Source organism: Onychostruthus taczanowskii, unplaced genomic scaffold (assembly GCF_017590055.1).
Source record: "Onychostruthus taczanowskii isolate IOZ18803 unplaced genomic scaffold, ASM1759005v1 scaffold43, whole genome shotgun sequence".
Classification (NCBI taxonomy): domain Eukaryota; kingdom Metazoa; phylum Chordata; class Aves; order Passeriformes; family Passeridae; genus Onychostruthus; species Onychostruthus taczanowskii.
In genome coordinates, this window is record NW_024501792.1 from 4,589,301 (window position 1) to 4,611,943 (window position 22,643).

A 22,643-nucleotide genomic window follows, 5' to 3' on the forward strand; every position below is an offset into this window, starting at 1 on the left:
CAATATCGGAAAAGGGGGATGGGAGGACAGGAGAGGAGATGCTGTAATATAGAGAAGGCCTGAGAATACCAGCAAAGGCTTTTAAGAGCCATACATGCTAATTATGGTGTTAAAAATCTGTCAGTCGAAGGGCTGGATATTAAATGGAATTGGCTTGAGATGACAGGGCTGAACTGGATTTTAAAAAAATTATTTATTAAAATGCTCTGGATACAAATTAATGTTCTTAGTTCAAAATGTATTATTGTCTCTCTGCTTTGATCTGCAGAGCACTTTGAGCGATGAATGGAAAAGGTTGTCAAATTTCCCTCTGCACCACTCTCCAAATGACTCCACAGCCCTTGCTGAGAGGCTGCTTTACCATTTCCTCCAGCAATATCTTTCCTTACATCCTCAGAAAGATCTGCACCAGCAAGGCCATGCCTCTTGTTTGGGGTGAACTGTTAGGGAGAAAGCACCAGCACCTGGATGGGCCAATGTGTGGGATGGATGGAAAGCTTGCTGAAGTCAGGGATGAGGCTGCTAACAAACATGGGATTTAAGAGCCAGGAATTAGGTTTTCCCAGAGGAAAGTATCTTTGGGAAGGACTCAGCTCTCCCCTCCCTTCGACTGCAAGTGGCCGCTTGGTCTATGCACTCCTTCCTTCCACACCGGTGGAAAATAACTGCCCTATTCGGTCATTTGGGATCTATTTGTCCTTGTCAATAGGGCAAGGGGAAAATGGCTTAAAATGGAAAGGGAATAGGTTTAGATTGGACATTACAAAGAAATTCTTCCCTGTGAAATTAGTGAGGCTCCAGCACAGGTTGCCCAGAAATGCTGTGGCTGCTCCATCTGGAAGTGTCCAAGGCCAGGCTGGACATGGCTTGGACCACGCTGGGATAGTGAAAGGTGTCCTTATCCATGGCAAGAGGAGGAAATAGATGATCTTTAAGATCCCTCCCAACTCAAACCATTCTGTGATTCTACGATTAGGAAATCAGAGGCTGAGGGGTGGAGAGACCAGGGGCAGCAGCACTGCACTTATCCTTCCAGCCCCTGGAGTAGGTGGAACCCCGTGCTGAAGTGCAGGGTGCCTGGAAGGCTCCAGCTCCAGCTGTGCACAGTGATCCCTTCCAAATGACAAACCCCCTCCAGAGCAAACCCAGGTATGCATTTTTGGCCAAGCCCATCCCACACCTTGCCTGAGAATCGCATTCCTTGTGGCCAGGGAATCGCTCTCCCCTCTCCAGCTCATCCACCACATGCAAATTCACCCATTACCTCCAGCAGCTTCAGCTCTTTGGCTCCCTACACAGTTCACTCCACTTGGCTCCCAGGTCACCTTCTTCCTTCCCACTTTATCTCCTCTTTGTTTTTATTTTCTAATATTATTTTTTTTTAACAATGTCTCTACAATTTCGCTCTCGATAACACACGAGTTAATTAAGCCGTGATCTCCTGGAGACAGGTTGCTACAAGGAGATAAGCAGCAGCTTCTGTTCGCCATAAACAGCTGTGCTCCTCTCCAGCTTCTGGGGATTTGCTGCTTTTGTACAGGAGACAAAACAATCATTGCCAATTAAACCTGGACATCGTATTTTCCCCATCACTGGTGAGTCTCTTGACGTCACCTTTCCCCGTGATCCTCGCGGAGGAGTGAGGGTGCAGTGCTGTAATGTGAGACTTAGGGGAAATTAATACCTGAAGTTGTAATAGGTCAGAGAACGGCATGAATTCAACACAGGCCACGGCTTGAAGGACAAAAGCCACTGCAGTTCCAGCAGAGTTGTGCTAACATGGCCTTGGTGGGTGGGTGACACCAAACCAATGGGTTTGCAAGGGGTGTGGAGGGATGGGTCTGGAATTTAGAAGGTCTCAACACGTTTTAAAATACCCATTTTCACATGAAAAAGAGGACATTCAATGAATGAGATTGTGAAGCAGATGCTGAAGAAAGGAAAAGTCTAAACAAATTCTAAGAAAGACCAAACAATTTCGCTCTGCTCAGTGTGGTAGATTTTTGCTCAGCTCTTTACCTGCCACTCCTCACCCACTACAGAACCTGTGATTTTTACTACTTTGCACTGATTTTGGCAATAGGACAACACCAGAATGCCGCGTCCAGTATGGACCCAGAGCCATAAAATGGAAACAACCACCTTGAGATCACTCTGCACCCAAGGCTGGAGGACACTGAGGTGCAGCAGTAGGGAGGGACCTGGAGATGCACAGAGCTGGACTCCTGGCTGCCACTGCCAAGGTAGGGCTGGATGCCAGACCAGAAAAATCATCAAAATGGCACAACCTGAGACTTTTTTACTTCTGGAGGCTCAGTAGCCTCCTCTAGGGCTGCTTGTTGTCAACACTGTGCTGCCTGCAGACATATCTTGGAGTCTGGTTTCATTACTTTGCCCCTTCAAATCTGGTTTAAAGCTCTGCTGACTCCTGCACAGAGACCCTTTGAGGCAGGGGGTACCCCGCTGTGGAGACCAAAAAACCCCAAATTCTGCCCAGAATTAGACGCCAGGCTCAGGTATTGATCTGCTGGCTCTTTTCATTTCTTCCCTCAGCATTCCCTCCGACTGGAAGGACACAGGAGAGCTCTGCTTGTGCTCCTGAGTCCTTAACCAGTCATCCCAAGGCCACAAAGTCTCTCTTGATTGCCCTTGGACTTCTTGCTGCAACTTCATTGCTGCCTATTACGAGTGACATGCCAGGAGTTGCTCATTAAACACAGTCACTCAGTCTTGTGGGGGGAAAGGAGATGGGGGGGTTCCTTTTTATTCCCCTTGAATGTGGCTTTAATGATTTTAAATCCCTTCAACCCAATTACAGCTCTGTATCCTGATTAGGAACTGAGCTATTGTGCACTGCAGCCATTATCTGGCGGCCCATAGAAAAATTAGTACCTGGAGAGGCTGCACTGGGAAATAAATCTTTTCCTGACATTTTAGGACCAATTCTTGGCCAATTAGAGCACACTTTGCCATGCAGGTAATGTGTATCCAAACTGCTCTCCCTGCTGAAAAGGGCAAGCAGAGAACAAGTGTAATCCATGCAAAAGAGGAGGAAAAATCACCCGCTGCCAACGAACTCTCCAGTGCTTCCCGACAAGTTGTGTGCCCTCTGCAGAGCTCCATCTGACCCCAAAGCTGCGGGGCATGGAGCAAAAAAGCTGCTGCTCTTTGTGCCACTAGCCCCATCCCACTCCTCTCCTGTTGCCTGTCCCATCTCAGCCCTAGGCATGAACTGCAGACCCTGAGCTGCAGATGTGGGAGGGTACAGAAGGATGGATGCAAAGCCAAGGAAGGGGACCTGGCTTGGGATGGGCATGTCCCAGCATGGCCCTGAGGCATTTTGCTCTGCAATGGTCAAGGTTTTGACCATCCCAACAATGAGGACATGACAATGGAGCTGAGAGATTTTTCACAAGCTGTGCAGAGACTGATGATGGCTGCAGAAGATCCCAGACAGGACAGGAAAGACCTCAGGTGGATCTGAGGAGGTTTATGTTCAAACGAGGGTGGCATGGACCAGAAACCTGCTCCACCAGACCCAGCCCTGCAGCAAGAAATACAGCCCTCATTGCCCACAGGACTTGGACAAGGCATGCAGACAAGGCATCGAGGGAAATACAAATTCCCAGGAGAAAGCTTCTTCTGAGCCATTTCTCCTTTGCAAGCATTTGTTCAGTTGGTTTTGCACCTCTCTGTCCCTTCCTCCTCCACCCCTCAGCTGGAGCTGTCCTTACAGAAATTCCCTAATTGCTAAAAGTTGCAAAGAAACGCTCACTCAGGTGTCCACAACTCTCTCCCAGCTGTCCCCATGGCACAGCATGAGATGCTCCCATTGCCTCTTGTGCACTCTTCTCCCATCCCTCTCCTCTGCGGTGTTTCCAGGGCAACAGGGAAAACAAGAGTTTAAACAAAACTGAACCCAAAAAAGTAGAAGATTCCAAACCTACCCCCTCCCAGCTGAACAGAGGGATGGCTCAGTCCAAACACCTGCCAAGGGAGCTCAGACCAGTGCCAGAGAGCAGGTGAGCACCAGGCACAGCACTGCAGGATGCTTTGAGGATGGATCTTTGCTTCTGGAGTCAGAAATCTCAACCCCATGGTGCCTCCTGGCTCTGGGAAGGTCTCACGCTACAAGATTCCCAGAGCAGGTCAGGGAACGTCTCAGCCATGGGTTGGGTGCACTCCCTGAGCCAGATCCTTGGTGTCTTGGCAAGGTGGGAAAAGCCTCACTCTGCCTTATGGATGAATTTGGAAATAACCATTAGTCCTGACCTCCAGAAGAAAAGAATGGAACAAAGAGCTGAGAGCACAGCAGAAATCTGGTGCCACCACGCTGGGACCCTTCCCACCTCCCCCACCCCAGAAACTGAGCTCAGCAAAGACCCAAACCCCCAAAGCTCCTACCGCCTCTGACCACAGGACAGAACCTAGAGCTGCAAAAGGCAGCTGAGCATTTGTGGTGCATTTGCTCTTGGTTCTACAGCGAGATCTCGGCGGGCAGCCCTGGCTGCCACCAGCACTGCAGTCCAGCTGTGCAGGCACTAATGGCACAGCTGGACTGAGCAGTCACTTGGCAAATTAAACTGGTGCCTCGTGTTGCCTTTGAACACCTTCCCCGCTTTCCCTCCCGGGGATGCAGCGGGAGAAGGGATGGAGGGTCTGTGGGATCATGGTGCACCCAGGGAATGTGAACATCCAGGATGGATCACACCCTCCCCGCCGTGGGGTCGAATTAATGGAGCGTGAGCCTCTCGATGCAACTTTTTGTCTATAAAAATACTAATGGCGAGCAGTTAAATTCATCCCTGGTGAGAAGATGATCATAGTTAATGGAATTAATGCAAGGTTTTAATTTGCCTCTCGCTGCTCGGTCCTAGCAGCTCCCCAGCCTCCAGCACAAGCGCCAAGAAGATGATGTTTGATCTTCCCTCCCCTGGTACTCGTGTACTTCTCATCCTATTCACCATCTGGAGGTGGGAAAACCCATCAGGCCTCCCTGCTCTGCTGCAGGACTGATAATCAGGAGGCCTGGTGCTGCAAACCCCAGCTCAGTCTCACCTCTGGAGGTGCAGCAGCAGAGGCTCAATTTGTGGAACTCAACACATGGTCCAGCAGCTTCTGGGAAAGGATTGGGGTAAGGGATCCCATGAGGGATCCCATGAGCACAGCAGTTACCAGCACCTCCTCCTTGTGCAGGAGCACCCAGCCCTCGTGTAGAAATAGATCAACACAGTCCAAATTTTGGGGTGCAAACTCAAACCCAGAAGAGTTTGGGGCTGCTGGGATACTAGGGAGAATACACAGCATGGCAAAAGAAATGGTGGAAAAGCTGCAAAACAAGTAAAGAATCAGCCAGGAACAGTCTGATCCAAATAGACTGGAACAGCAGAGATGGGGGGAAAGGAAAACAGTATTAAAAAAAGCAGCGGTGTGTTGCTGAAATGAGATTAGAACAGTAACAGGTTCCCTCCTGTGCCAGCTAAATCCCCATTAAATCAGATTAATGCAGATGGTCTTTATGTAACTGACCAAGACGATAGATCAATATTGTTGTTTCAGTCGGGGAAGGAAAAAATTTGTCCTGTCTGACAAAAACACATCATTACCTGCCTACAGCAACCTGCACCTTGGTCAGGATCGCCCAAACCAGGCTGGCTGGGTCGGTCTGGAGAGGACAAACCATCACAGACGGGTCATCCCAATAACTACTGCCACCCTGGGGGGGAAAACCTAAAGTGAGATTTTTTCCTCTCTTGGAGTGACACAATTTGGGGTTCTCCCCTTGCAGGGCTATGAGGTTCCATGTCCCACAGCAGGATTTTGCTGGGAAGTCTCCCGGCAGCCACAATTGCAATTCATCCAGAAATTTTCCTGTGTCAGCAACAGTGAAGAGCTGCATTCCACCCAAGTGCCATCTGCAGTGACATTTTCTATTGTTCCCCATTCCTACTAAACCCACTCACACTTTTGCTGGGGACAGCATTCCCTCTCCCTGCACGGCAGGTGGGGGACAATGCAAGAACTCACCTCTCCTGGCCCTCAGATCCACCAAGTGAATAAAAAGGGGGGGAAAGAGGCCAGAGAGCAGGGGAGCCTGGGATTATTTTCTCCTGGAGCCATTATCCAGGGGCCTGTAGCACAATTAGCACCTGGAGAGGCTGCACAGAGATATAAATCTCTGTGACATTTCAGGACCGATTCCCCGCCAATTAGAGCACCCTGGCTCTCCCCCGTCAGCAGCCTCGCCACCACAAAGGCCAAGCCCAGAGGACAGAAAAATCCATCTGGAGAGAAGACAGAGCAGTGCAGGGGGGCTGGAGCTGGGCCTCTCCCCTGCCAGCCCGGTCCATGGACCCATGGTCCTGCTCCTGTATCACACTAGGTGCTGGAATCATTCCCCCTGGTTGCCCAGACCTCAAAAACCCATCCAAAATCCCAGCCCAAGCTCTTCCCACAGTTTGGAGGAGCACCCAGGAGCTCTGGCTCCCTCCCTCCATCTCATCATTAGGGATGGATGAGATGCTCTCTGGAAAGTGCTATTTTTGTCACTCAATCCGGGTTTGCAAAGGGAGAAGAACCATGGACACGCCAATTCACACCCTTTTTGTTCTGGATTTTAACTCCAAACTCTTCTGTTTAAAACAGTCTTTCCCTGCAACCTTTCCTTTACATTTGCTTTATATCAGCCACAAATCTGAAAGCTCAAAAGCAAACACCAGACTACTTGGGTTTTGCTGAGGCAAAAGAGTGAAATCCAGACAGAATATTTTCCCAGATTTTAAATCCACTGACATTTTGAAACATTTCGTTTGTGAGCTGAGCCTGAATGATTTTTTTTTATACCATCAATCCAAGCACCACTTCCAATCTCAACTGCCTTTTCCAAGCTACTTGCTCCATCTCTCCTCCTGCTCTGAATTGCTGCCTCCAAGTGCTCTCTCGGGGAGATTTCTGTTGGATCACAGCTGCTTAGCCTTGAATCCCAGAATCTCAGAGTATTTGGGGTTGGAAGGGAACTTAAAATTCATCTCATTCCATCCTCTATCTACCATGGGCAGGGACACTTTCCACTAGACCAGGTGGCTCCAAGTTGTGTCCAGCCTGGTCTTGGACATTTCCAGGGATGGAGCAGCCACAATTTCTCTGTGCCAGTGCATGAGGAGCTCAAGATGTAAGGATTCCCTAATTTTATAGCAGTAATCCTGCTTTCTTAGCTTTGACATCCTCCCACCAAACCTACGGCAGCAGGGATGGGATGGGCTGGCAGAGGTTCAGGCATGCAGAGCTCAGCCTTTCTACGGAATCCCCTTCAGTGCTCACAAAGCTAAAAATAATCATAAATTTCTTCCCCAGGTAGTGTTCTCCCATCCCTGGGGGAAATCAATCACAGCATCAAAGGGAAGGCAGCTCTAAAGGGCTCCAGCAGAGCTGCACACACTCAAAGAGAGGCACCAGGACGTGGATAACAGCAGCAAACCCTGTAGTCAGCAACCCCTCCCCACCTGGTTGTTTTTCTCTTTTTTTGGTTTAACTTTTAATTATTTTTAAAGGTTGTTTGGTGTTTTTCAGACTTGCTCAGGATTGAGTGGCAGAAATCTCAAATTTAATTTAATTAGCACCTCCTCCCTGCCTGGAAATGGCTTTTCTTCAAGTCTGACAGTTCCACCCTTTGACTGCCATCGCCTCCTTCCCTCTGTGTTTCCAAGGGACCTGGAAAAATCTTGTTCCCTGCTTTATTTGTGCTCCAGCCCCAGCAAAGACATGGTGAAAGCTGCTGGGATGGAGCTGGGATACAGCAAGCCCAGCAAGATTGGAAAGAAGCAGCACACACATTGTTTTTTCCTTCTCTCTATCCTAAAGAGATGCTGATTTAATTGTATTTATTCCTTGGCAATTGGTGGCAGACGTGGAAGTGACAGTGACATTAGATGGAAGGCAGATAATAAATACCAGCATTAAAAACAAACCCATGTGTGGGTGCAGGCACTGTAAATTGGCATTTGTGCAGGACAAGAGCTGCATCGAGCAACGTCCCATGGCAAAGCTCTCCATGTAGTGTTAATAGAGCAGGAAAGGCACATAAAATGCAAAGATACCCACTGCTTTTACAAGCCCGATGTGTTGAGGGCACAGGTAAAGCTCCCAGAGCAGCAGTTCAATGTGCAAATCCATTTGAAGGAGCACAAAAGGAGTAACCTCCCTGCTCAGGTGTCCTTTTTCCCAGGAAAAGGCATCCATGCAACCCCCTCCTTCCAACAAGGGGCAGAATTGACCCTGAATACATCCCTCCTGCAAGCCAGGAATTTGTTATTCTAAATATTCAGTAATTACACATCACTGGAGAGAGCAAGAAGACCCCGTACGGCCGTATGAATGCGCCTTGATTGGCATGGCAGGCTCGGCTGCACTGTGTCCTAACAAGTGTGATGTGTTTGCTGATGGGGACATGGGCTGGCTTTGGGGGGGCTCCCTGGGAGCACCAGGCTCAGGATTAAAGTGCCTTGAGGCTCCCTGGGAAATCAACACAGACCTCACCAGCAATCAGGGGCGCCGAGGTGACGCTGGTGATTAGCTCGGAAAAAATGTCAGTGTAGGGAGGGGAGCCCTTCCAGCTGCCTGTGTGCCTGGTCTTCGTGGAGCTATGCAGAGTGATTTTGGAAGCAAGACTTGATTTCTGGCTGGGAAATTGACCTCTCTTCAATCCTTCTGCCTCAGTTCTGAACCGGTTTGGGGAGCTTGACGTCATGCTGGGGAGGCAGGCTTGCAAAAATGATAAACCCACACTTTCAGTATCTGATGATCAACCCACATTTCTAGGGGAAAATTGGGTATTTAAAATTGCTTGCTTTCAAAGAGAAAGGGAAAAGAAAAGCCAATCCCACTCGACCATGCCCTTGGTCTCAGCAGGTGCTGTTTAACCCCTTTGCCACCCAAAGTGTTTTACTCTGGGATAGCAGAGCCCCTTATAAGTGTTATAGTCACTAATAAGTGTTATAATCACATATCACAGTGACCTTCATGCTGGTAACCACTAATCTGGGACTGGATCTGCACTGGGAAGCAGGACAACACCAGGATCAGGGACTGACCCTCATCACAGCATGATGAGGGGAGGGAAGGGACAGCAAGTGGGGATAGAGCCTGCATCTCTTCATTTCCAGGAGTGGAATCTCCTCCACCAAACACCCTGTGCCTCCCCAACCACCACTGAAAATTAAGAGAGGGACAGGTGATACCTTCATGGGCACAACAAGGGGTGACAGACCTGTAGTAAGGGAAAGAACTTCCTTACTCTGCAGTGACCACACACTGGAACAGGCTGTCCAGAGAGGAGTAGGGTCTCCATCACTGAGGCATCCCAGAACCATCCACAATACCTTGCCACGCATTCTGAGATGACTCTGGGAGGCTGGAGCCACTGGGATTCCTCCCAGTCTGAGCAGTTCTGGGACATTCAGAAGCAGAGACTCCCAGACATCCACAGCAGGAGCAAAGGGCATACAACCACGTCTCGTCTCTTCCTCGAGCAACCTGGAAATGTGGTACTCTCACTTGCTTCCTTCTCCTTCTGCTGTCCAACACCCCACCAAGCCCTGACCCTGCTCTTCTCCTGGTGCTGACCCTCCCATCTCCTGTAGTTAGAGCACACACAGAGCATTGTCCTTTTTAAACAGAATCTACTACCCTGCAATTACGGAGCGTGGAGAGGAGGACGGGAGCTGTATTGACTTACAAAGCCCACACGGTTGGAATGCAGCCCAAACAAATCAATGGCATATTTAGCCAAATAAACTGCTCTAGCAAGCTGATGACTCCAGACCTCCACTGGTCCAGAGGATATTTTACTGGAATGCCTGGTGGTTTGCAGCTGGAGCAGTTTTAAATTCATGGAGATGATGAATGTGGTGACACACAAGGGGGAATGGTGTGACACTCAAAGAGAGCAGGTTTAGATGGGATCTAGGGAAAGATTCTTCCCTGTGGGGGAGGTGAGGTCCTGGCACAGGGTGCCCAGAGCAGCTGTGGCTGCTCCATCCCTGGAAGTGTCCAAGGCCAGGTCGGATGGGGCTGGGAGCACCCTGGGATAGTGGAAAGTGTCCCTGCCGATGGCATGGGGGTGGATGAGATGAGCTTTAAGGTCCCTTCTATCCCAAACTTTTCTGGGATTCTGTGATAACCTTGTGCTATGAACATGATTTCCACATCAGCAGAAGGTTCAACCAGGTGATGTCCTAGAAGTTTAATCAGACTTAAATCATTACATGAATCTGTCCATGTTGGCAACCACCCACGGTTATTTCCTCTTTTCTGTGAAAATCTGATCATGAGAAAGGATTGGCGACACTGATCTGGGGTCGCAGGTCTTGGATAAGCACAGATGGGAAACCAAGAGTGTTGAAGAAGAAAAGCTACCAGAGAAGAGAAATATCAAAGGGGAAGTGGAAACACAAGTGGGTGTAGCTCTACTCTTCCACAAAAAGCCAGCTCTCTTTGAAATAGAAAACCCGGTCACTTTTACACACCATGGCTCCCAAATTCAATTTTTAACAACCAGAGAAGATGCTGGACTGTTTGCACGGCAAACCTGCCACCCTTCCCCAGAAAAGTCAATCCCACCACACAGATTTGTACACCAGACCATGAATGAGGCCAGGTTGCAATAATCACTGTACAAGCACCAAACAGGTCCTTGAGCAGACTGGATCTGCTCTTCCCATAGCTTTGTGTCCAGGGAGCAAAAACATTTCCCACACAGAAGCCACAAATCAAACAACCAGAGCACTTGAGGTCATCTTCTCCAAACCTTTGAAAAATGTATATATTATTAAACAGATACATGTCAACAGGGAAAATAATTTGGACAGAAAGACCTGAAATGTTTGTTTTGCAAAGTGCTTTTGGAAATGGACATTTTCCAGGTTTTTTAATTTTTCCTTTTCTTTCACTCTTGGCTGAAACTCTTCACCACGTTTGGCAGGGCTTCACAGATGGCGCTGGCCGACCCACAACTGAATTTTTCAGAGAATAAGCTATTTGTCCAAAAGAAGACAACATGCCCAGATTTTCTAGGTTCCAACCCTCTCCCACGCTGCTCTTCCTGCCACTGCAGCCGTCAGCTCTCCCACCCTGCAGAGGCTCCTTGGGGAGGTGAGGAATGATTCCCTCCTCAGGAGAGGGATGCAGGAGCATCCCCTGCAAGGCCCATCCCTTACAACGAGCATCTTCTGCCACAAGCAGTGGATGACCAACAGCACCCAAAGCCTCCTTGTGCTTTCCTTCTCCCTGTGGGAACAAGGAGGGATATTTGCACCCAACGGGGCTCTTTCCTTGCTGAGCAAGTTCTCTTGGTCTCTGTTGCCCACAAACAGGATGCAAAGCTTGGCCTGGGTGCACGGGAACGGTCGTGATTTGCAAGTAAACAAATGTGCTGGGTAAGATTTGCTTTAGCACCGGGCAAATCCTCTTTGAGTCTGAGCCTCTGGAAGCAGAGCCAGTGGAGGAAATTAATCCTGAGAGCCCTAGTTCAGCAAGCTCAGCACTGAGTCAGCCTGAGGGGGGATGCCCACGAGATGTGGGTGCTCATCCATTGGGATACACCCCACTAGCACACCCTGAGCACCTCCAGGAGGGCTGGGAAAGGCTTTTTAAGGACACTTAGGAACTTCTTTACAGCCCACAGCAGGAAAAGAGAGAAAAAGCACTGCCACTCAGTCCAGGAAGACATCCTGTGTTTCTGCAAAGGATTCCAGCTCCCTTTCCTGCTGCAATCCCAAAGGCAGCCCAGCTCCCTCCTCATGCTGCAGCCCCCAAAAGCTGTGATGCCACAACCTCAAAAGGACGATGGGATGGCTGGAACAGCAGAGCAGAGGGACAGTGACCTACTCTCCACCTCTCCTCAGCTCCAAGACTCTCTGCTGCACAAAACAGCCCCCAAACCTAATCCCAAACCTAATCCCGATCTCTTTGCTGATATAACACTCAGCCCCTGATTACCAACTAAGGAACAAGGACTGTTTATCCATGCTGCTGATGGGAAATCTGCGTCCTACACACACAATGAAATCCCTGCTCAACTTAGACTCCCTGCAGCTTTTGGGGGCAAGACCAAGAAAGGAGGCAGAGATTTAAGGCCCTGGAAAAGCAGGCAGGCATCCAGCAGGACTTTCAAAAACATGGGAGTCAGAGGGGAGGGGAAAGTCTTTCTGGAGCTGACCCTCAGCTCCACCAGCACCCCACAAACACAGCCCTGCCTCGATCCATAACAGCATCATCGGGAGCAACACGTTCCTACAGCTGATAACACAGAGAGGAGCAGGGATTTGCAGAGCTGGGGGGAAGTCACCACATGGCCGTGTCTGCAGCAGCTGAGGAGCGAGCTGTCGGTGTTTGCTCACAAACAATATGCTCGTCAGGATCTGGCCTTGTCTCTCAACTAGAAGATTTCCTTATGGAAGTTTCTCCACAGGCAGCAACGCTACAGAATACACATGGAAGGATTGGTCTGTCATCCAAAGCTCCCAAGGAAAAGGCATGGCCAGTGTTCTAAACACCTCCTCTCCATCAGATCTGTTTTCCATTAACTAAATATTGCTTAATACCATTAAAATATCTTTCCCTTCTTGCCTGTAGTGCTCTGGTGCTGTTAACCTGCTGGTTTTGTTCTAGCAAGGACAAAAAAAAAGTTTCCTTTTTTTTTCACTTTCACTTACCAAAAAAACTTTTTAAATAAACTAAAAATCTATTTCTGGTTGTTTGTGGCTTTTCTTCCTGACAGGTTCACACCTCTGCTGTCCCTTCAGAGGATGCATCAAACACTTGTGATGTGCCAAGTGACCTGGAAGAGGCCCCAGCTGGAGCTGTGACATGATACCCAGTGCTGGAGAAGCAGATGCCGGCTCATTTTCCCAGGAAGCCCAACGGAGCCTCAGTCAGGTGGAGAGGAGAGCTCCCAGTGATTTTATAACTGCCATGACACAAAGCCTGAGGAGGCAGGACAGTCATGGCAGGCGCCAAGCAAATTAATTTATTTTTTTAAACCTAAAGGACAACTTGGCTGTGGAGTGTGAGCACAGCTGGGAACTCAGCCTGGCGCTGAGCACCCCCCATCCCGCTACCGAGCCCCCCAGCCCTACCTGCAAAGTCAATTACTGCTCAGGTTTATTTGTTGGGGAGGAAGTTCCCCATCCATGGAGGCACGTAGGGAGAAGGGTCATCAATCTGCCAGGCTGCTGCTCCCAAAGCTTCCCTGGGGAAGCTTTCCCAGGGCCGCTGGCAGGCGGAGGGGTCGGTGCTGCCGAGGGAGCTGCACGCAGCTCCTCGAGTGCCTGATCAACTCTGCAGAGTTTGCACAGCTTGGGAGGAAATGAGCTCTTCCAACTCATCCCTGCCATTGCCAGCTCTTCCTTTTAGCCCCCTGCCTGTGCTCCTTGGAAAACCTTTGCCCATAAAGGCAGTGGAGCAGTTCTTGTAATATCCAGGGATCCCGAATGTTGCTATTTCCAGCAATGGCAATAAAAAAGGAAAAAAAGATGCTCCCCTGAGTGCTGCAAAATTCACCTCTGGGGGCTGCACACAATTCATCTGAATTTCTGAAGTTTCCAACTCTCCAACCACCTTCAATCTAGCCTGTGGCTTGTTCAGCTTCCAGTTTAAAAGAGGAGTGGTGATAGCCCTGAAGCAGCAACATTTCTCCTGCTGTGAACCACAACAATCCACACAGGATGGGTTTTCCTCCAAGACATGGACTGGGAAGCCAAGGGGACCTGGGGAGCCTAAGGCCATGTGCTGATCCCCCCCTGCTGCTGTTCAGCATCCCATAATGTCATGTCCATTTGCAGATTGCACTTTATTGGTTTTTATTTGGCAGCCTCGCTTGACTCTGCCCTTTAATTTATCCATTATACATCCTGGTTAATTGGCCGATAAAGCTCCGTCCAGTTTTTTAAAACAAATTCCCAGTCCATTTGCTTTTAGTGGAGCTGCGAACAAGCAGTTTAACTCATTACATTATAGCCCTCGTGCCTGGGGTTCGCTCTGCAAGCAGAGATTCCAGGATCATACATATGGAACACGGCTCTGATCTGCATTAATAGTCCCTCTGAGGCTGGGGCTGGTTAAGAAGAGATCCCACAGCTCTCCTGGAGTGCTGCACAGGGACAGCCCCTTCTCCTCCTGGTGGCTCAGTTCCCAGGAGAGTGGAAGCCTTTCTCTCCATGCAATGATGCCAAGTTGATGATTAGTTCCCACAAAACCAACTTTTGCACTTCTTTTATTTTTGGCTTCATTGCCCAGCTGCCCTGTTTCAGAAGGAGCCATCTCCAGACTCCCTTTCTTCCCGTATACTCTCTTTTAGGGCTGGAAAAACATCTCGCTAACCCAAGACATCTCCAAAGCCATTGCTGGAGCCTCTTTCCCTCCCTTTTCCATGGTACAGCCCTCTCCATCAGCAGATTCCTGGCTGCAATCTCTCATTCCCAAATACCCAGCACAAACACCTCTGCCTGAGCAGTTCTTCTGGAGGAGGATTCACATCACCCATGGCAGATCCCTCCTTGGGTATTCCTTACTCTCACACCGCTCCTTGTTTTGCCTGAAAATCCCCAAATCTCTCTTTTTCTCAGCACCCAAAGCCCCCAAAGTAAATCCACCAGAGCCTATTCCAGGTGCAAATGAGGAATGACACATGCAGAGATGGGAGCAGGGGAGAAGGGAATTAATCCTGCCGGGCTGGCTCTTCAGAAGCATGAAAGGAAAAAAGAAAACTAAAGGGGAGAGCAAACGCCATTCTCCTGAATATGAAACCAGGAGTGGATAAGCGATGGGCTTCCACAGGGCACCTTAATTCCTGTCCGTCAGCCTGGCTGCCTTTTCTCCCCTCCAAATGTTATTATCTCACACTCTCCTGGCGTGAACAGGACTGGGTGCATCTCTCTGTCTCACCAGCTCAGCTGATAAGCTTGACAGACCTGGCCATTGGTGACAGCATTCACATTTCCAGTGGATAAAGTGCCATTTACATGAGGCAAGTGCTGGTGATTTTCCATCAGCCAGGACAGAATGAGGATGGGAACAGCTTGTAAGCTTCCCTTTTTTTTTTTTTTTCTGGTTTGCTTTTTTGTTGTTGTTGTTTCCTTGGTGGGTTTTTTTAAGGGCAAAATCTGGACTTTCTCCTCCACTCACATTTATAAACATCACCACGAACAAGGCTCTGGCCCTGATTAAAATTCCCAACATGCCAGAGTTTGTAAAAATCTCCGGCCCAAAGCAAAACAAGCTCAGGGAAAAGTCTGGCAACCCATTATATCTGGCTGTTGTCGAGGGGATTAAAGGGGAATTTGGCATGCTCCCCTTTCCCTTCCTTCGGACACATGCCTTATATTTTTCAGGGACCCTTCTTTAGCTCACACTGCTTTCTTCTGGATGGTCAGGGGGGTTTTTAATGTTCCCTTTTGTCTTCCCATCACTGCTTTTTCTTTGCCTTTTACTTGACAAATCGTTGCCTTCTTTAGGCAGGAATTCCAGGGGCCAGTTCCCACAAGGAAAACTGGGGAGCTGGGAAAAATGTGAGGCTGAGACACATTCCTTTGCTATCAGTCCCCTCTTTCTGCCCCTCCTCAGTCCTTAACAGGGAGCCTGGCCCAGCTGAGCTCATCTTGTCCCCTTCTATCAGGGATGAAGGGAAAGGCTCTGCCAGACATGGAGCTATCCCCAGGGACTGCCCTGGGGGATTCAGGGCATGCGGCTTTGTGGAAGAGCTGCAAACCTCACTCCAAAATCCCTGCTTGGTACTTTGTTCCCTCTCCAGACAAGTCATGTCCCAGCAGTCACACCACCAACACGAGGAAAACTCCATCCCTGGCGAGCGAGATGGAAGCAATAAAGATCTCTGACAGCACTGATAACACCAAGGTCACCAGCTAAGGGCATGCTCTGTGCTCTGCTCTGACAACCCAGGCTTTATTGACTTAATTAAAAAAATAAAATCTCTCTTTTTTTTTTTTTTTTTTTTTTTTGGTTTCTAGTTCATCCACAAACTTCTTGCTGGACTGTTTCAGAGCAGCAGTTCCAAAGCCAGCAAGGTGGGTCCCCATCCAATAGCTCTGCTGGTTAATCACTGTCATGTTCACATGTTCAGAGGACAACATAGCCTTGCCATGGATGGGGCTCCATGGAGATGACAACTGGGCTGAGCTCAACAGCACCAGCCTTGGAAGTTCATGCTTGGAAATGCTGGAGATAAGGGCAGGGCAAGGACAAAAAACCCTGGCAAATGTACAACATGACTGATGCAAATAGGGGAAATCCTCTTAGAATCTTCTCTTTACATTACATTTGCAGGGAAACTCTACTTTTAGGAGTTTTAATAGCAGAATTCTAAATCCACCTATTGCTCTGCGTCTCCATCTACCTTCCTGATAGGAAAAAATATCCAGATAAGGGGAAACTCACACATTTTACACTGATATGTTCTTCTTTACTGCCCACAAGCAGCAGCCAAGCATTTACATGAAGGACAACAGACACAGCCATGCCATAGGTAATGAATTGTGGAAATGGAATACAACCTCGGCATCAGGAGAGGCAGTAGCAACAGGGGAAGGGAAAATAGGAGAGATTTCACCTTGTTTCTGCCCCATTTTATCTGCCTGGACACCTGCCCAGTACTGGGGACATCATGGAAGCTCCAGTAATTTTTCCAAGGCATTCACCCCCAGCTCCAACCTTTTCCCTGACAGCATCTGCAGGGCCTGCCCTGATTTCACACCTAAATCCCTGCTGGAAAGGGCAATACCTCATTCCCAGGAATGCCAAGGGATGCTGCTGTGTTTCCAAGGGTATGATAAGCCCAGGTCACTTATCCAAACAGAGGCTGCCCTCCCCAGGGTCAGGCACAGCTTGGGTGGGAGGCTGCTGCCCACAGGAGCTGAGCAGCAGCCGTGGTGTCTCTTTGCCTCTGCCATTAATCATAAGGACACAGGGAAGGGTTAGAGATCCTCCAAGCAGGCAGCGAGCCAGGGATGGAGGAGGAGGAGGGAAATAGGAGACACCTTTTGCTTCCAGGGATAGTCCTGGAAATACCAGAAGCCAGAAGTCTTTGACTCCATCCCAGGCTCCATCCCCTCCCTTGAACTGCCCCAACAACCCCAGGAACTGCAGCTGCCAAGCCAGAAGTGAGAGAAATCTTCCTCTTTTCTTCATCCCTGCAAAGCTGCTCCCAGCACGGCAGCTCCAGCCTGGCAGGAGGCTGCACGGGGAGGAGCCCGTGTGCCTTCACATCCTCCTCTCCTAAAACCTTCCCGGGCCAGCTCCTCAACATCTGCCGTGCTGCTCCTCCTGCCCCTCACCTGCTGTTCACACAGACATTCCCACCCCGCTCAGGCCGCCAGCTGCAATGGATTTTTCTAGTGCCTCCTCCTCCTCCATCCAACCCTGCAGACCAACTCCATCCCCACATCCTCCTGCTGCTGGACACAGCAAGGGCTGGAGGCACTGCAACAATCCCAGCCCTCTTATCCAGCTGGAAACTCAGGATTTGGGATTCAGGGTGATTAAGCTCCTATTTAATTCATCCCGAGATCTTCACAAGGTCCCTGCCTGGCAGAGGGATGGTGCCTTAATATCCCAGATCCTGAGAGAAAAAGCTCATTTACTTCTATTTATATTAATTCATACAACTTCCTTCTCAAATCCTAACCTATGGAAAGGATACCCTGGGAATTCACAAACCTTTAGAGATACAAATATTGCACGGAGCATGACAGCCTTGCAAACTGTGCATGATAGGTAAGAAAATCAACTCTCAGCCTCATCAGAAAAGACTCCCGAGCCCAAGTCAGCTCCAAAGCTCCAGTTTTCCTTGGATTGCACTGCAAAAAACAACTCCCCAGAGTCCAAATTCACAGCCATGCCCCCAACTATCTCCCCAGCCATTCCCTCGCAAAGTCTTTCTTCCTGTCCTGGTGCTAAGGAGGGTTATTACTCCTTCCTCCCAGCATGCGACAGAAATGTTTGTGCAGAATAAAAAAAATCCCCCAAGTCAGTGCATTAATGTCCTGCAATGAAAAATAGATCTGTCTAAATATGCTCAAGGTAATTCAGAATACATTTGAGGTGATTTCAGGCTCTAAAGTCTGCCTGTAACAGCGTTTCAGGCTGTGTTTATCAGTGCTTTCCCCCTGCACTTGCATTTTTTTTCCTCCCTAGTTATTTTTAAAACATTTGCACAACAACAGAACCTAATGATCATAGCTAAGGGTAGGAATCAGCCTCCCAGCAGCCTCTCCCAGCTCTGGAAATTTTACCTTCCCATCTCCCCGACCCAAAGCCTCGGTTCTGCAGGCTGGGGTTGAGCTTAGGTCAAGGCAAAGATGCAATCCCCATCCTACAGCTGCAAATCTGCTGTGAGAGTCCTGAATCCAGCCAGATTTCAGCCTGTGAAGTGTGCCATGTGCACATGTGCAATGTGCAATGTGCAGTGATTCAGAGTGACAGCCAGGGTTGGGTGGGAACTTTGTCTTCACAGCACAAACAAGAGGGAACACCTCTCCCAACAGCTGAAGCTGAGGATGCTCCCTGAGTTTCTCCAGGACCAAACCCTCCCCTGGTTTCAACCACTCAGCCTCACACCTGATGAAGGATGAACTTTCCCAAGCCAAAGGGTGCCCAGGGTTAGGATGATCCCTCATATTTGCTGCTGGGAAACATCCCATGGGATGCTTTGGAGAGACAGCTCTGGAAACTCCTCTCAGCCTTCCCTGCTGATTCCCCACAAGGAGATGGGAGCAGGACAGGTCACCCAGGGTGAGCACCATCCATCCTAGCTGCGACCCATCAAGCCACTGCTCCCAGGAGGACATCCCACTGCAAAAGCCCTTTCCTTCTGTGAGAGCTTTGGGAAACAGCTCCGTGGTCCCCCCAGGCTGCTGAACCTCATTATTTGTGGGGAGGGGCAGAGTTTGGCTGCAGGGCAAGGAAGCTCAAGCAGAAGCAGGTATGGAGACGGATGAGGGGGGATTGTCACTGCAAGACAAAGGGAAATGAGAGTCTTGGAGCCAGTTCAGATGTTTTACCTGGGGCAAACCCACCCGGTGCAGATCCTGCCCTGGGAACACTGCGGCAGAGGAGAGCACTGTGCCGGGCACACTCCAGCACTGCTCTGAAGTACCAGCTTGGAAAAGAAACAAAGAGAGATGGCTTTGGGCTCAAGAGGACCCATCTGTTTTCGAGGAGTATTTATTTATTTATCAATTAATGTATCTATTTTACCTTGTGCTTTTGCGCCATCTTGAAAACAAGGAATTATAATATCCCTCAAGCAATTCTGCCCCTTATCCATCTGGTAAACAGCCATTCTCTTTTATTTTCCTGGCTTTTTTTTTAAAGCTTTTCAGTTTCTAACAGAGCTGAAATCCACAATTCCATGACAAGGACATCACCATTAATGATGATAGCAGGAATAATGACACTGCACTCTCCTCGTGCCTCTGCTGGCAGATTTCAACCCATTTCACAGTCACCTGCGAGCACCCATCACAGGAGCCAAACACAGGGCTAATTTTAGGAGTAAAAACTCGTAGAGAGAAGCTGAGCTCTTCTTCCAGTCCCAAGACAAGCCTTTAGCAGGGTTATAAATAGGAGGCAGCGTTGCCAGCACCTTTTCTCCCGATAAATACAGGATGTCACATGTGTGTACACGCGGTGACATTTTCCCAAGCATCTCGCAATTAAAGCCTTTCTCTGGCTTAGCGCTGGCTCGGTGTAATCACCGAGAGCTTTTCCAGGGCCAGTCTGGCATTTGCCAGCAGAGGGAACCTTCCCATTGCTGACTGGGAGACGGAGGGACCCTTCAGAGCTTCTCTGCAGCAGCCAACATCGCTTTGCTTCGCCCAGCTTTGGGATGACAGCATGCACAGAGATCACTTGTGACCCTCTCAGACACGAATGGGTGCAGAGTGTGCAAATATTCCACTTTCTGGGGTATGCACCAGTGAAAAATCCAGCCCCCGAGCCCAAATCTCGCCATTGCAAAAGTCCATTTTCATCTCTCTGGGACACATCCCTGCAGATCCCACCTATTGCTCAACAGGAACTGGCACCCAGACCCCCTAGAAGCCCCCAAAATCAAATTCAGCCTCTGCCCTGGCTCAGGGAGAAGCTCACACCCCATGGACAGGGGGGTCTCTGCCCCTTGGGGGAGAGGGAGCTGCTGCTCACCCCCAAATGGATGCATCTCCAGAGCAAATCCCACATCCATTATTCACGCTGCTCACCCCGGGCTATAAAACATTCATCCTGAAAAGTTCTCAAATAAAAATAGAGCCTCTAACCAAATGACACACGGGGTTAAACTAGATCTATTTCCCAGCAAAAATCCCCATTAAATTATAACATATCTCTATTTTTCCCTGGATGACGGAGCTGGTGCTGCCGCTGGAGGCAGGGCCTGCACTGGAGACACACAGGATTTATATCACAAACCCTCCAAGAATTGTTCACAGCATCAGCTCCCTGCACATTAGAAACACTTCCCATTCCCATCTCCTGCATGGATTGTACTTTGCAGTTATGAAGTTGTTTCCACTTTCTCCTCCCCCCCGCTCCCTCCTTCCCTACTATAATATTTAGTCTGCAGCTCTGCTTATTTACATACTTAATTTCAGTTCTGTTTGCAAACACAAATTAGTTTTGTGCAATTACTTTGTGCATGGACATGGAGTTTATCCGCTTCAGCAGTTTAACAACACGGGAAGTGACTGCACAGGACCATATGGCTCCCGATATATAATCACAATATTACCTGCAGATTAGTTACATAAGGGCTGCCAGAGCAGTGCAGGGCAAGGAGTTTGAAGGGGAAAAAAGGGGAGAAAAGGGGGGAAAGGGATGGGAAAGAAGGGGGAAAGAGGGGGAGGAGGGAAAAAGAGGGGGAAGGGAGAAGGGGGAGAGAAAGAGAGGAGTAAAGTGAAAGAGAAGAAAGAAGGGGGCAAAGGGAAAGAAGGAGGGAAGGAGAAAAAGGGGGAGAAGGGAAAGGGGGAAGAGGAAAAAGAGGGGAGAAGGGGAAGAAAAGGGGGAAGGGGAAGAAAAGGGGGAAGGGGAAGAAAAGGGGGAGGGGATAAAAAGTGGGGGAAGGGAGAAGGGGGAGAGAAAGAGAGGAGGAAAGTGAAAGAGGAGGAGAAAGGGGGACAAAGGGAAAGAAGGAGAGAAAGATAAAAAGGGGGAAGAGGAAAGAGAAGGGATACAGGGAAGAAAAGGGGGAGGGGATTAAAAGGGGGGAAAGGGGATGGAAAAGAAGGGGGAAAGGGGGGATGAGGGAAAAGAGGGGGAAGGGGAAAGGGGGGAGAGAGAAAGAGAGGAGGAAAGTGAAAGAGGAGGAGAAAGCAGGGGGAAAGGGAAAGAAGGAGGGAAGGAGAAAAAGGGGGAGAAGGGAAAGTGGGCAAGGGAGAAAAAGAGGGGTGGGAAGGGAAAGAAAGTGGGGAAGGGCAAAAAAGGGGGGAAGGGGAAAAGAGGATGGGAAAGAAGGGGAAGGGGGGAGGAGGGAAAAAGAGGGGGAAGGCAAAAGGGGACAGAAAGAGAGGAGGAAAGTGAAGGGGAAAGGGGGGGAAGGGAAAGAAGGAGGGAAAGAGAAAAAGGGGGAAGAGGAAAAAGGGGAGAAAGGGAAGAAAAGGGGGAAGGGATTAAAAGGGGAAAGGGGGAAAAGGAGATGGAAAAGAAGGGGAAAGGTGGGGAGGAGGGGAAAAGAGGGTGAAGGGAAAAGGAGGGAGAGAGAAAGAGAGGAAGAAAGTGAAAGAGGAGAAAGCAGGGGGAAAGGGAAAGAAGGAGGGAAGGAGAAAAAGGGGGAGAAGGGAAAGGGGGTAAGGGGAAAGAAAGGGGGAGAAGGGGAAGAAAGAGGGGTGAAGAGGGGAAGAAAAGGGAAGGGAAGGAAAAGAGGGAAGGGGAGGAAAAGGGGGAAGGGGAGGAAAAGGGGGAAGGGGGAAAAAGAAAGGGAAAAGGAAAGAAAGGGGGGAAGAAACGAAGGGGGAAGGGAAAGAAAGGGAGGAAGGGGAAGAAAGGGGAAAAGGAAAGAAGGGGGAAGGAAAGAAAGGGGGGAAGGAAAGATGATGGAAGAAAAAATGGAGGGAAGGGAAAGAAGGAGGGAAAGGAAAAGAGGGGAAAAGGGTAAAAGAGGGGGAAGGGAAAGGGGAAAAGGGGGGAAGGGAAGGAAAGGGAGAGAAGTGGGAAGAAAGGGGGGAAGGAAATAAGGGAGAAGAAAAGAAAGGGGGAAGAGGGAAAGGGAGGAGAGGGAAAGAAGAAGGGAAAGGGAAGGAGGGATGAAGGGTAAAAGGGTGAAGAGGAAAAGAGGGGGAAGGGAAAGAAGGGAGAAAGGGTAAAAGTGGAGGAAAGGGAGAGAAGAGGAAAGGAGAAAAAGGGGGGAAGGGGAAAAACTGGGGAGGAAGGGGCAAGAAAGAGGGGTGGAAAGGAAAGAAAGGGAGGGAAAAGGAAAGAAAGGGGAAGGAAAAGAAGGGAGAAAGACGGGGAAAGGAAAGAAAAAGGCGAAAAGAAAGAGGATAAGGAAAGAAAAAGGGGGGAAAAGAAGGGAGAAGGGAAAAAAGAGGGAAGGAGGAGGAGGAGGAGAAAGGACAGGGATGGGGAAGAAGGGGAGAAGG

General features: G+C 49.3%; 1 protein-coding gene across 3 annotated transcripts in view; it reads right to left on the reverse strand.

Moving 5' to 3' along the window:
• Nucleotides 1–22,643, reverse strand: part of LOC121340818 (protein CEPU-1) — a 356,426-nt gene that overhangs the window by 70,126 nt on the left and 263,657 nt on the right. The gene's annotated exons all lie outside the window — the stretch shown is intronic.